Source organism: Etheostoma cragini, chromosome 1 (genome assembly GCF_013103735.1).
Source record: "Etheostoma cragini isolate CJK2018 chromosome 1, CSU_Ecrag_1.0, whole genome shotgun sequence".
NCBI lineage: Eukaryota > Metazoa > Chordata > Actinopteri > Perciformes > Percidae > Etheostoma > Etheostoma cragini.
In genome coordinates this window covers 22,849,090-22,861,332 of record NC_048407.1, presented here as the reverse complement: position 1 = coordinate 22,861,332, position 12,243 = coordinate 22,849,090, and positions in this window count along the sequence as shown.

The following is a 12,243-nucleotide window of genomic DNA, read 5'->3' as shown; positions in this document are numbered from 1 at the left end:
GTTGTAAAGCTTATGACTCAACCAGCGCCATGGGAAACCACTGTTGTTGTTGTATAACCTTGTTGTATTATAACCTAACCTGGGGGCTATTGCACAAAACCAGGATAAGGGATTTTAGCCTAGGAATTTAGCCTAGACTTGGTTGCACAAAAGCAGAGGGACCTAAGTTACCATGGAGATTTATTCTCTACAGTTAGCCTGGTCCCGATCAGGCAGTTGAAGTCAGTTATTAAGGGCAATATATAAAGTGCTGTACATGTGTGTTTCTACAATGGACCAATGCACCTTAAATTATTTTTGTTTATTACTATTTTTTTTCTTCAGTGATTATCATTTTGGAGGATTGTACAATTTTAAGAACATATCCTAATTGTACAATCTTCCCAAATTATAGTCTTAGTTCACTGGACCAGTAAATGTATACTGTTGTAGACTACTGTACAATCCTGAAACAACAGGGAGAGGACACCCCAATGGTTTTTGACCTTCTATTTTGCTGGGGGAAGAATAATAGATGAATATATAGTTCATTGTTACAGTCATGTTTACAGTGTGCATTAAATTGATCACTTAATTATCTTTAATAGTTTCTAGATTTTAGAGTCCAGTTTCTTCAGTGTCTATTTTCTAGGTTCATATACACGAGGGAGCTAAGCATATAATATATAATATGTAGAGAAGGAAACCTGGTCTCTGTGTGGGGGGGAAAAAAACAAAAAAACATGTGAGACAATGGTGTCATTTGTACAAACGTACAGTTGTAGAATTTGCACTGAAGGTGAGCAGTGGAAGTTATTAGGACTCAGTCGGTCCGTGATTGTCTGCCACGCTTTCTCTTGCTGTTTCATCGCAGCGGCCGGGTTTCTTTTTTACAAATAATGTGTGTTCAAGTTATCATACTTCTGCAAGAAGCTGCTGCTCACTCCTTATACAGTATGAACAATGTGTCTTCTCCATTTCTGCCTCAGTAAAGCTGTGATCGATGCCGTGGTCTATTTAAGAAAGCCGTGAACGTTCACTCATCCCAACTATCTACACCTGCCTGGACATAGCTTCACCTGTTCAGCCTGGCTTGGCAAATGTGCAACCGATTAACCCGTGATGAGTGGATCACACTAAGTCAAGCTGCGCCTTTTCAGTTTTCCTGGATTTCTTCTTTTCTTGGGTTACACAGTTAAATTAAACAGGCTTGTTTGCCATTGCATTCAACATTGACGTCACCTTTTGTAAACATGGTCAGAGTTTATCCTTTTCTTGTGGGCTGTACAACATTCTTACATGTAATACAGCATTTTGGCTGCGTGTCAAAAGCATTTACAGCACTCCAGCACAAACGTTTGTGTCAAGTGCTGACCTTGTTGGCCAGGACAGATTTAGTGTGTTTCCACTGGGTGTCAGTACAGAGCTTTACTTTTAGCCACTGCCTATGCTTGAGTGATTTTTCACATTTTTAAGTTGTGTGTGTGTGTGTGAGATGTTTTTTTACATGCTTCATGTGTGTTTTAGGCGATGTGTGTACATTTGCACCAGTTTTCCATATGTGTTTGTTTGGATCTATGCTATGGGCCTGCATGTTATTGTGCTTGTGTTGCGTGCATCCGCGTCGGTGTGGGCTCAAAGAGATGTCTCTGTCAGGTTGTGGACTCTCATTAAGATGCTCTGCTAGTGCATAATAAGCTGGCCATATGGTCAACATGGCAGTGGTAGCTCCCCCCACCTTCAGGTGGTTGGGTTTGAGAACAGTTCCGCAATAATAACATGCAGTAACCAGAAAGCAAGACAGCAAGAGAGAGGGAGAGAGAGAGAATTTGCATGCTTAAACTTTTCAATGAAAGATGTCAGATCAGACCACAAAAGTTATTTAAAACTTTAAGAGATTGGTGTCTTTTGTTTCTCAGTAGCAGTGATCCCAACTTGACTGTCCTGCTCCATGATCTGTGAAATGTTGTTCACATCACAATGGTATTGTCACTGAGGACGTTGTTACTGCTATTCACAGCTGATGGCTCTCAGATCTGCAGAATGGTCAGAGGTACCCATCCCTGGCTCTGATTTGGACACACTGAAAAGTTCAATGCCAAACCATAATTAGTCATCAGCCATATGGGCTGTGTTGGGAATAACGACCTGCTGTAGATACACATGGAGAGGCTACTGTCTGCTGTCTCTATCGGCTGGTCAAAGCCTGTTAAATGGCACAGGAGGAGTGGAGTCATGAATGAAATGTTAAACTAAATTCCCTAGATGGGCCAGGAAAATCTGATGGGAACCACCGTCATCTTTATTACCTTAAAGATATAATAGTTTAATTAATTTTTAATTTTAATTGTGAATCTGGTGGCTCCTACTGATGTTCACTGCCCATTATGGAGCTGTATATAGCTACGAGCCACGTTCAGCTCATTGTACTGTTGACTCCCCCTTATTTAAGACTATGGGCTGCTCAAAAGCTCACACTAGCTGATTTTCCAGTACCTGTCCAGAGTGAAATGGTGGGGAGATGCAGTAAATAAGGGGCTGGTGAAAAAAAGGTTCACATCCGACAAGCCAAGGGGAGCTACCGGTAGATATTCTTCTCAGCAGTCAGCCAGACAAAGGACCACAGTGGGATGTCCATGTTGCTCTGTTTTGCTTTGATGTGTAAATAATATCATCCAATAATTTGGTACATTATCCATAAAAATTTGATAATGGGCATACCGGGGCTGTTGCTATGAGTTTGTTTTAGATTCTGCTATCTTCCCTAAAGCAGTCAAAAATGTTGCTTTGAAACTACCATTGACGTGTACTGGAGAAAAACATTTAGCTTCCAAGTGTTTGTGCAGATACATTCAGATGCCACAGAAGATTTTACTGTAATGCAACTGAGTAGTAGTGAATGTGAAAATGAACATTGCTGATTGGTACATTAAGGAAATAATCTTTGAAAAAAATCCACAGCAAGAGCTCTATACAGACCTGAGGGCAGTGATCTGCACTGATTGTATATCATATATATATATATATTCAGAAAACATAATATAGGAAACCTAATATTCATGAACAGTTACAAACAACACTTGGGGACAAAGGAACGCGCCCTGTGACAACCTAAAGGGAAGTCACAAACATACAGTATTTCTACAAACTGTGCTACTAATTGCATGGTCAAATTTGATGTCCTTCATCAGATTTGAGCATAAATAGTTGAACAAGTTTTTTATGACCTTTAAGTTGATGTAAAATGTAACACCTTTTTCCATAGGTGTCACATTTTACTACCATCTCCTACTGAAAATGGAACAATGTGTACTTTGATGTCCGAGGTCTGCCAGCTTAAATATAGAAATATTACTATAAGACAGAACAGATGTTGTTCTCAGCAGAAACTAAAAAAGTGAAAGATCGCTATTAGGGTAAATGTTAAGAAACATCGAATTCATCAAAGCGTTTTAGAACTGTATAATGTCTGAAACCAAATGATGATCTGGACAGTCTGCTTTTAAAAAGGAAGTACTTTTGATCTGGAATGGCTTTACTTGACTCAAAATGAAACATGTCAGACTCCCAAATCCTAAATATAGGAGAGGAATTGGTTGACAGATCCTAATAATAGGATGGCAATGAAAAGGTACTGTGTTTTCTGTGCAAGGTTGCAGGCTGGGGAGTAAAATTAGAAGAAGAATGTTTTTTTTTTTTAAATAAAAGAGTAATCTGATCAGAATCAGATTACTTTATTAGTCCCCAAGAGGCAATTCAGTTTTACAGCCAACTCATCCATTAAGAGTTAATGTAAAAAAGTGCATTAGCATACAATGTATATATTGTTAAAAAGAGTACTACAGCAGTCACACATCACCTTGTATACCGATGCTTGTCTCTCTCCCATAATATCCAGACATTTACACATGACCCAATCATTACACACACACACACACACACACACACACACACACACACACACACACACACACACACACACACACACACACATTCACCTGCCAGTGACGGAATAGAGCAGCGGTACCACACTTCTCAGCCTGATACACAAGATCAGTCTGGTGGTAGATGCTTCAGGAGTTAAGTGTTGAACACGCCATCTTATAACAAACAAAATCATGTTACATAAATAAAGAAAAAGCTGCTTTCACATGACTTAACTAACTTCAGCCAATTTACTGAGTTTACATAATCAACTTCTTAAAAAGTCAACCCTGTTGCTCTTTAATTAACCTTGACCAAAGCCCAAAATACACGATTGAATTTCTCCTCTCAATGGCACACTAGACCGTTTTCCCCTTCTATGATATTCAAAGTAAAGAAAAAAATGAGGAGTCTAATTCTCTAAGAGACCATAAATGAGCCTTTAATCACAAAATAGGCTCTTAACTAGAGCAAAACAAATGGACCCTTTTATTTCTTAGTCACAGTGGCTCACAAATACTTGACACTGTCAGACAGACGGAATTTTAGAGATTAGCATTTGACTGTTTAGTAACAAACAGAGACACAGTTTGTTGACTCTTACATAGTGATAGGTTGAATATTCCTTCTGCAGGTATACACATATATATTCATGTTTTTATATCTTCTCTAAAGTATTTTTAATGAGAGGGACCTTTCTTCTGGGAACTGAAGGTTCAGAGGGTACATGGCAAAGGGGCCCGAGGCGAGAGAAGATTGGTCAAGATCAAGATGTTGGGGGGCTAAGATCATAACAGGAAGGAGGCCCTGAAATACTAGCCGTCATAGTTTTAGGAATAATAACTAGGTACGTTCACTTATGACCTTAGTCGGAGGCCTACAGGATAGTGGTGTTTAACTTATGAGAACCTCATGGTTGTATGATGATGCCATGAATAAGTGTGTCCAGAGGGGAGGTTCTAGTGTCTATAAATGTATGGGTCTATCTTACATTTGAGGAGAATCTTTAGGCAGTGCATGTGATTGCATGCCAACTATTCTTCCTTTCATGAAAGTCTGTTTGCTGTTTGAATAAAGCTGCATCTAATCTAAAGTCATGGGATTCGTCATGTATGAAGTCTTCTCCATCATTTCCGAGTGCCACCCAACATCACATAGCTCTTGCACATTCATTTAAAGAATTCTGTAATGATTTTTTAACATGTATCTTGTAATGTGGGGGACATTACTGTTCTGTTGTGAAATGCTAATGGTATTGTTCCCATCCTGATTAACAACCACTGTGGTCTCACTTTCTCACTTCACATTTACAGGTGACAAAGTCAGGGTGCAGGTTTTGTAGTTAACGAATCTCCAACTCACAATTGAGAAAAACATTGCACGCAATCTGCTCTGAATATATTATATATTATATATATATATATATTGAACAACCCAATGATATTACCATTTTTGTAAGGGAGAACAGCACTCAGGAGGCAGTGACTCACACGGAAGTCCCACACAGGTCTTAGATTTAATGAGCAACTCATGATTTTTTACTTCTGACTTGCCACAGACATTACATGACTTGATAATAAATCACTTGAGCAACACAGGGGCAGTTCTTTAGTTTGTGCACAGACCACATATTTACCACAGCAATTTAACAGAGTGGTGTTAAAAGAGAATTCCTGTCAGTAGCAAGAAAAACAAACTATTGGTGCTGCCTACACCGAGTTATCCCCCTGTTAGCGTTAGCACCCAACAGGCTTTACAGGGCAAGCTTTACATGTGTTTTTAGCCTCTTAACATGTTCAAAAAGTGCCTACCCATGTGAAGTGAATCCTTCTTAGTGAACACAGTGAATCTGACTGCAGTAGATTTGAAAGAAATGCTCTAAAGTTGTGCTAATTCAGCTGTGTTTAGTTCCTGTGTTGAGACGGCAGTTAGAGAGCTTAGTATACAAACTACAACACAAAAAAAGTTTAAAAAAAATGTGTAGGCTATCAATTTAATGATTAAATAAGGTAGTTTCTCCAAACTTACCTCAATTATAACTTCTCTCCTGCTAGTTGTACTACAGCACTTTATAAAGTAAGCATTTGCTTATTTTTGAAAATATGTTTGTATCTCTTTTTTGTGTTAAAGTTTGTAGACTGTCCCGAAGCACTCCTTGCAGTATCAACACAGGAACTGAATTAGCTGAACTTTCATGCATTTCTACAGCATCTACAGCAGCACGGTAAACAGTACATTTCAACGGAACTTCTGAACTTCACTTTTCAATGGACACCCTGCAACCAATCTGAATTGAATATTCACCTAGAATAACTCTTAATATGTTGTGTAGGTGTGTTTTTGTCAGGTATCGGACAACAGCCTAAAGTGTGACCCGGCCACTAAAAACATGACATGAACTATGATTTTTATAACAAAGGCCCTGCAGATGTCATATGTTGCTGTGTACAGTGGATGAACTCTACTGATCAAGTCATAAACATGCTCCGAGCGCTGCCCCGGTCTTTTTGGGTCTACTCTGAATGTCATTTGCGATCTCAAAGAGACACATTCCACTTCCTGTTCACCTCAGGACAGAAGCACATTAAAGTATTGTTGGTGTCCTGCAGAGAGAGATGCTGCAGGTGTTTTTTTGTGTTTGGCGTGTTTCTGTGTGTGCTTGTGTGCGTGTTTGTGTATAACAGCTGTAATGAAGAAGAACAAGCCAGATGGCATCAGCTTCTTTCTTCTGTTTTCCTGCTCGCTCACCTCTCTGTGTCTGTTTGTCTTTTCTCCTCTCTTTCTGTCTTTGAGTTTGGAATCAGGTTTTGTTTCCATCATGCATTTACATAAGTTGTATGTTCCTTTTGAGGAATTTTGATCAATGATATTAGACAAATAGGATACTCATGTTGCACATCCTCACCTTGTCAATTTTTTTGCTCGGTATCTCTTTTTCTTTCTCTGCTTCTGTGTTTGTCACACAAAGAAACACAAAAGGGTTTGAGTAAATGCCTTTTCATGTCAACAAACTCAAGAGGTGGGTACATTTTGTTCCAAGTATTGAAAGAAAGTCTTTCCACCTACAATTTTCCGTACTTTAATGTCGGGCAAATTTAGATCAAGTCAGTTATAGCTAAAAAAAATAATATTTTCATCAAATGTACAAAAACCTTTTTCAACAAATATCTGTATCAGTTGAATAGGATAACGTGCGCACAGAAAAAAATGCTTGTGTATAACTTGACTCAGCCAGTAGGGCTGTAAACCGAAATCGCAACACTCAGCTTCACAAACCTGTGTCGCGGAGACAGAAGGCATCGCAACACACCCTTTCAAACTCCCAGAGTTATCCTTTTCATCCAGATCCAGTGCTACCACATCGTTAAATTACTGGTAGTCCTTTTGGTGCCTTATTCCTGTTGTCTGGTAAATTTAGAGAACTGTGTAGACTGCTAAAAGCAAAAGGGGGGACACCTGTAATGGTTGTCTGGGTCTGTTTTCCGACGGTTCAGTAAACTGTCGTTAGCTAGTTAAAAATAACTGTGCATGTTGAACGATGTCTTAATCTTGCGTTAACCACCAAGAATTACATTAGCATTAGCTACTTGTCAGTTAGCACCTTTACAGTAGGTACCCAAGCATTTTTCCTCTTTGTTGCCCCAACAGGTAGGGAGAAGAATTTTGCATTACTGTCACCATTACCATTATTCTTATGTCTCATTCCAACAAGTAAATGAACCACTGAAACGATTTTGGGAAAATTATTTTAAGGTACAAAAGAAACTTTGGTGTTAGATCAACAATGGACAAAACGATGCCATGTGGCAGAAAAAATGTTGTCTTAGGTTTACCCCCCGAACCCTGGTTTTGGTGTGTCAGCCCTATCACCCAGACATTTCTCCATTTACTGAGATGGACAACGTTTGTCCGTCCGGTATTTCCCACTATACCACTGTAGTGTGCAGGGTCAAAGAAGACACGCATTGGGAGAGTGGCAGAGGTCAGGTCACACATGTTTAAACGTTTCACATTCACAGTGTGCAGTTCACCCACAGTAACCTGCAATTTTTAGACTTTGGAAAGAAACTTAGAAGCACCCACATGAAAACTCAGGCAGGAAACTCCAAAAAGAAAGGTCCCGGGACCCTCTTGCTTTGAGGTGACAGTGATAACCATTGTGCCACTGTGCTGCCTGGCAGCAATATTAAATAGAAAAAAAGATTTTTTTTTTTTCTCTTGTAATTCCACTTTGGGTTTTCTTTGTTTTAGATAACTAGACTTACTCAGCAGAGAATTAACAAATGAAGTAATGGTTGGACGACGGGTGGAGGGTGGACAGAAGCAGAGAGGAATGAAAAAAATAATGAGGATAGGAAATTGACTGACGGATGAGAAAGAGAGAGCGATAATGAGGCAAAGGGAGAGAGCGGACTTGTGCCATCAAACAGGGAAAATTAAAAAGGAAGCAAGAATTGAAAGATGAAGGGAAAGAGAGAAGAATTAAGGGCAGGTGATAAGAAATGGACAAGAGGACTAATTGAAAGCAAGTGAGGGAGAAAAGTATGGACTTGGGTTGGTGGAAAAGGTGTGTGTTAGACAAAGAGACACTGTGTGAGAGGGAAATAGGGTAGCAAAACAAATTAAGAGAGGGGAATGGGAAGCTGGAAGAGTGACAGCATGAAAGAGTGAAATCAGATGGAAAGACATCTTTTGTTCATCCAGGTGGAAAGTTACAAGCTTCCGGCTTCACACAACCATGTTTTGGTTGTTTTTCAGTAGGCAGTGATACAGGAACAGAGGCAACGTACCATTTGGTTGTGACGTTCTATATTATATTTCACAGGAGTGCAACCAAATCCACATATTTCTAGAGCTATATTGGAGAACTGGCTAGAAGTCTTGAGTGCTCAGAAGTTCAAAACAAATGATGAAGGAAAGGTAACAAAAAAGGTGAATTTTTACAGAAAAGCCTTTATTTAGATGGCTATTTCATATCGGAATCTTAATAAAAAAATAGAAAGGGGCAGCAACCATCGTGTATCAGCACAGAGCAGCCTTCTTCATGGTGGGAAAAATGTCCTCTTATTGAGAGTACTGTAGAACACAGTCTGCACTGCTAGAGCAGTTAGATTGGATGGAATATTTTCAAATCAAGTCAACACAAAATGTCCTCTTTTGGGGAAAAAAAAAAAAAGAAAAAAAAAAAGAAAAAAAAAAAAGTCTTGAGTGCTCAGACGTTTAAAACAAATGATGAAGGAAAGGGAACAGAAAAGGTGAATTTTTACAGAAAAGTTTTTATTTAGATGGCTATTTCATATCGAAATCTTAATAACAAAATAGAACTGGGCAGCAACCCACGTGAAAAATGTCCTCTTATTGAGAGTACTGTAGAACACAGTCTGCACTGCTACAGCAGTCAGATTATTAGTCAAATGTATGTGGTAATACTGAATGTAGCAGTTTTTTTATTGCTGGTGTTTATTCAAAGAAATCTTTGTATTCCCGTTATTCATTTCTGACCGTTTGCAGTCACCTGATTTGGGGCTTGCATTTGCAAAGTATCTCCTCTGTCATAATGATATTCACAGAAAAGCACAATGAGGTGTCAGGGAATGATATATAGGATAGGGCAGGGGTCCACTATACAAAGGCTGGCATTCCTGCCAGACAAAGCCACTCCACAACAAGCGTTTGTAGTTGATGTTGAGGTGGGAAACCATGCGCTGTGCAGAGGCCCAGATGTCCACTCCTGTTTTCTTGAGCTCAGCAGAACATCTGTAAGGTGATATTTATGATGACAGGTTTTAGGCAATGGGAAAAACCATAAAGGAACAACCAGATGGAAGAAATGTGAGCCAGATTTATATGTTTAGCAGTATATTATTATTATTATTATTCAAGTTTCTTTGTTCAGTTGATATAAATGTATGTGCTTAGTGTAAGCAGCAAAAATTGCACAGACTACAATTTGGGCTTGGGCTGGACAATTATTCGAAAATTGAAATTCTGAAGCTGTGATCAATGTATTTTTCCCATGACTATAATTTTGATAATTTATTTATGTTGATAAGCATACTTTCTCCTTAAAGGTCCCATGGCATGACAATTTTACTTTGTGAGTTTTTTTAACATTAATAGGAGTTCCCCCGGCTTGCCTATGGTCCTCCAGTGGCTAGAATTGGCAATAGGTGTAAACCGAGCACTGGGTATCCTGCTCTGCTTTTGAGAAAATGAATTGAAGAAATGGCCCATACGTAAGGGACACACTTTACAGACATACATATATTCACAGTGTCCGAGTCAACTGAGCAACTTGTGCCCAAAACAAAAGGAGTGTCCATCGTCTGGAAAATTTCTCGTTATCGACAAAAAATGTGCAATTAATCGTGATTTAAATTTTAAGTCATATCTTGCAGCCCTAATTTTGGCCCTACAATTTACCAGCAACTTTATCCGCAGTATACCAAATTCATAACCCCTGCCACTTCACCCCCTCTCTTCCTTAAAGTTGTCAGCTTGACTTCTTTTTCTTTGCTGAACAATTGAGGGAGCGGACAACAACATAATCTTTGAGCAATTCCACATCGACATACTAGACTCCAAGAATATGGAAAATACCTTATATTTTAAAATACCACTTATGTAACAATCTGTCCATGTATGCGTCAGGGTTGTACACAACCAAAATCAAAGTGAAGAGTCTTGTAGTGAGTAGTGAGGGCAAAAAAATCAATAAGCTAAAAAAGGATGTCATTTAATCAGACAGCAGTGTGTGTTGCGTAGTGTATGCCACCTCTGACAGTGCAGTCTCTCTCACAACAGACTTCATCTCCGACTTTCTTTCATTCTCTCTTCAAGATAAAAATCACTATGAAGATGAACGATGTGATGAAGACACAATAAACAATGGAGATGACTGAATGATGATAAAGATGACAGAAGGATGAAACATTGCTTGAGGGAAAGTTCGGTCAAGGTCTTCTGTGATATTTTTAGGAAGCAATGGCACAGGTGCAAGGTGCAGTCAACCGCAGAGATCACACAGGGCATGGCGTCTATGTCTGCTATTTCTAAGGCTGGAGGCAAGTGGTTCACCTGTGATGCAGGTAGACACTAACTGGGATTTTGAGGAATAACTTTTGTCAGTGGGTGTTTTACTGTAGGGACTGGCATTAATCCATCTCGTCTTTAAAATTTGTGAACTCCCCCCCCCAATTAGGTAATGCCTGGTTGCTAAAGAAGAGTTTTTTTGGTAGAATTCACTTTTCCTAAAGAATTTATGAGCGTAAAACACATCATCATACATAGAAAATAATCAAATAAATATATTTAAAAAAATTACTATGTCCATGATTAAGGTTGCCTTCCCATTTCTGCTTTTTCGTACTGTTTTTTTGTTACGTTTGTTGGATGTCTTCTTCCTCTTAATTCCTGTGACCAAGTTACCAGTTCTCCCATATTATTTGCTTATTTTTCTCTCTTAAAGGCCGCTATGAAGCTATGTAATGATCTGTTGATTGAGTTCAGTGGTAAAAAGCATGCACGCACACACACAGACATGCACACAGACACAGACAGACACACAGACACACAAACACACACAGACAGACACACAAAGTCCTTTAGTTGGCAACCCTGACATCTTCCTCCTGGGTCCTCTGAATCATCAAGCTAGCCTTAATTTTTTTACAGCATGCACCATTACACTAGCGTCTGTCATGCAAATACACATGTTGGGCACTGAAAAAAACAGACAAATAAAACATGGAAAGAAAAAACTATAAAAGCAGATGATTTTGTAATATATTGAAATATAATATAATTTAAATTATGTTTATTTGTGTGTATGTATGAGAGGACAGAAAAAAAGGGTGATGGTGTCATGGGCGCGTCTATGCATGTGTCCGTTTCAGCATTATAAATGAGTCATTCCTGGTCATGTTAGTATTTTGTGCTTTAAGCATGGCAGCTAATGCAGCTCAGTGCCTTTATAACTGGAGGTTGATTAGGATTGGCATCCGCTAATGTCAGTTTGCAAACAGACTTGGTGTGTGAAATGTAAACAGAATGGCCTTTAAAAAAAAAAAACTTTTTCAACTGATAGTAACCTAGAGCTTCTTGAGGCTTTAAGCAAGCCTGACAAAAAGAGCCATGCTAGCTTAAGTCCCTCAACATCTGGATCTGCCCTTTAACAAGATAGGCTACTTGAACCGACCAAAACCAGTGCTGCTCAGTAGTTAACAGCGGAAGACTGTGCTTGTACTTCCATTGCACATGCACACAATATCTAAATCTGAGACTAAACGAAAGTGGGTGGTGTAGATGGAATGTAACATTCTACAATAAATATTGGTATAT